The sequence below is a fragment of the Dinoponera quadriceps genome, unplaced genomic scaffold, assembly GCF_001313825.1.
Source record: "Dinoponera quadriceps isolate SergipeBrazil2010 unplaced genomic scaffold, ASM131382v1 scaffold248, whole genome shotgun sequence".
Lineage (NCBI taxonomy): Eukaryota > Metazoa > Arthropoda > Insecta > Hymenoptera > Formicidae > Dinoponera > Dinoponera quadriceps.
Genome location: NW_014554606.1, coordinates 1102705 through 1105928, shown reverse-complemented (window position 1 = coordinate 1105928; position 3224 = coordinate 1102705). Strand labels below are relative to the sequence as shown.

The 3224-nt window shown below is 53.9% G+C and overlaps 1 protein-coding gene across 1 annotated transcript in view; it reads right to left on the bottom strand.

Annotated features, from left to right (window-relative positions):
- Window positions 1-2600, bottom strand: part of LOC106752319 (putative transcription factor capicua) — a 33845-nt gene extending 31245 nt beyond the window's left edge. The window contains exon 1 of the mRNA XM_014633935.1: window positions 2321-2600. The gene's annotated coding sequence lies outside the window, so the exon portion shown is untranslated. The remainder of the gene's footprint in view (window positions 1-2320) is intronic.
- Window positions 2601-3224: the final 624 nt, after the last annotated feature.

The window sequence follows — 3224 nt, the reverse complement described above, 5'->3', positions numbered from 1 at the left end:
GGGGGGGGGGGGGGGGGGAGGTGTCCCCCAATTTTCTCCGGTTTTTGTCCCGCGGATGCGAAAATCTGTTCAGAAAAATTCACATATGTCGAAACGTTCGGTTAAAACCTGCCACATTTACACTTTTTCCGGAGAGAGAAAATGTGAAAAATTAAGAAAAAACATCCGAGGGGAAAGTTATGAAAAAACGGCGTTTTTCCGAAACTACAGAAAAAAATATTCAAATATAATATTAAAAAAATATATATATATCCAAAAATATTGAAAATAAATTCAGTGCGAAATTCACTCTTTGCGAGCCGAGAGATATAAAAACAAGAGTACGAGCTGACGTACTCATCTCGTTGAATCCCGGTCTCGCCGCCAATGAGCGCGCGATCCACCCCGAACGTGGTTATAGAATGAACCGAAAAGAATGACAGTTCACACTGTCACGCCTGTCGCCTGGCGACGGAGAAGCCATTCCGCGTTTGACACTCTCGGACCGATCAACGAACCCAAACTGTGAATATTCGGAGATCGCGCGCCGCTCGGCGGCGATGCGCGCCGAACGAAGAAAACGACGGAGAAGGCGGCGGTGGGGAAGGAGGACGTGAGAAGGGGGGGGGGGAGTCATAGAAGTAAGAAGAAAAAGAAGAAGAACGAGGTTACGGAAGAAGAGAGGTGGTGCGCGCGCGATCAGGCATGCACACGCGCTACGTCATAATCTTATCGTCGATCGCGTGTGATTCAACTTTGAACTTTTCGTTGGCCGCTCGGACGAAAATACACCCGCGGATTCGGCTATCGAAGTGGCACGGCTTGAACGGGAACGCGAATATATGCGATATACGATATCGCGACGACGTATTTTCGCGAGGGGCCCCGACGTTTTCCCCGACACGATTCGCGACACGATCGAACGCGCACCGCTGCTGGCGGCGCGAGACGGCGACGAACAGAGACGACGATCTCTCGCGCTCGCTTGCTCATTGGCGTTGAGTTACTTTCATCGTAATTCGGGCACTGTCACTTTTTCGTAGGAAACGGTAGTTGAGTCACCTTGAGAACAGACGGAAGATAAAATAAGAGTAATGATAAAGTCGAGAGACAGCAGTGTGGCAACGGTGCAGCAGCAGCGGTAGTACAGTAATAGTAGCGGTCGAGATAACGAATAATCGTTAAACCGAGATTACCGTTAATACACGGATGACCGAAGCCGCGCACGATCGCATGCCCTCGAAGTAACGTAGGGTTATTTGTACGACGTGTAACGTCCTTTCAAAACACTTGGACTCTCGTTCGAGGAGACGACGACCGCAATACGTGGAATCATGCGCCGAACACCGACGCAGTTGTCTCTCTCTCTCTCTCTCTCTCTCTTTTGATCTCACTCTCACCCGTCGCCGCATCTCGCACGATGAATACCGGGACGAATTTCAAATAGACGTACAACTTAGGCTTAAGGTCGAAAGCTGCCGCGGCGGCGAGATAAAGCGACGTGGAGACGCGATTCACGCGTCTGGGCAACGTCAAGGATCATAGAGCGAGTCGGCAGTCCCGGACCGGTAAATCCGCCCACAGCTGGTGCGGCGTGGCGTGCATGCAACGCGGCGACGAGCATCACCATCTCTCTCTCCTCGTTCAATTGCGTCCCGTGTACCGAGAGTGCACTTTCCATTCAGACGGCGACGGCGGTGGTTTCGCCGCAGCGTGATCAATCGCGCCGCGCAAAGGCATTATTGCACAACATACGCGCGCATATACACACATATATGTGTAAACACACACATGCGCGCGGCCGTGCGAGAGACAGAGTGCAATCGTAGTCACTGGCGCGAACCCAACACTACCGTGTATCGAGCCGCGAAGATACACTGTGGAGAACCGACGTAATCTCGTTACGAAGGTGGTGAAAGAAAGAGAAAGAGAGGAGGGGGGGAGGAAGGGCGAGAGAAAAGAGAGAAGTACACTGCACGCTATATGCAATCGTGATTATCGCGCGATGCTATCGCGCATCACGGAGAACGCGTCACGTTCACGGCGGAACACACACAGGCCGAAAACGTCGACGCGTCGACGATAAGTAGAAACGCGGATCCGGCAACGAGCCACGGCACCAAAAAACGCACCGCTATTACGAGACCCGCGAAAGAGAGACGGAGGAAGAAAAAGACACACACTGTTGACCGAGACCGCACTGCAACGAGATATCTCTCTCTCTCTCTCTCTCGCCGACGGAAGAGGACGCATAGATGGAACCGCGCGCACTGCTACGGCACTGCCGGGGATTCGGCGTAAAGATAGCGAAAGGCCGTCGAGATCGAGAAGCGATTGTTACCGTCCGAACTTTTAGTTACGGTGCAGGAACCGTCGGGAGGCGAAGACTCGGAGAAGATGTTCCTCTCCTTCTCTCTGCGACGGCGGTTCCGGATTTTTACGTGGCCAGAAGAACACTCGGAAGACGATCGCCGGCCAGGAGAAACGTATCGGAACCGTGGAACTTGTGCAGTCCCGGCGCGTCTAGCAGCTCCATCTTGACTCGACTCGGTGATCGCTCGGCGCTCTCTCAGAGTCAAGTCCCGCGCGCATACGTTCCTTCCTTCGAGCCGTCCGGTCGCTCACTCGCTCGCTCGTCTGTGCGTCCCCGTCCGCCCGCCCGCTCTCTCGCAGCGTGCCGAGGAACCGCGCGCGCGCGCGACCGTACGCGCGCTCGCGCCGCTCTCACTAACACAATAAATCCATTGTGAGGGAGAATTCCTGGCGGCGCATTCCGCGTGAACGTAAGAGTACGACGGTGAGGAGAGCAGCGAAGAGCGGGACGGAGGAAGAGAGTGAGCGAGTGAGTGTGTGAGAGAGAGGGAGGGAGAGACCGAGTCGACTCAACTCGCTCATGTTCGCGGATGTCGTTACGGGGCGAAGGAAGAGACACAGAGGTGGAGGAAGAGGAGACGACGGAGGAGAAAGAGAAAGACGTACTCGCGCGTGGAGGGGAAAGCGTAGGAGCGAGAAAGGGAAGGAGTAAAATGAAAGAGGGCGAAAGAGAGAGAGAGAGAAAAAGAGAGTATACGAGAGCGAGGGGGAAAGAAAAGGAGCCGATATACCGGAGACACACGACGACGACGGTGGTGGTGGTGGTGGTGGATGATGATGGTAGTAGTAGAAGTAGTAGTGTAGTAGAGGTGGTGGGGAAGGAATTAATGCATGCCAAAGAGGGGCAGAGAGAAAGAGGGGTGAGAGGAAGA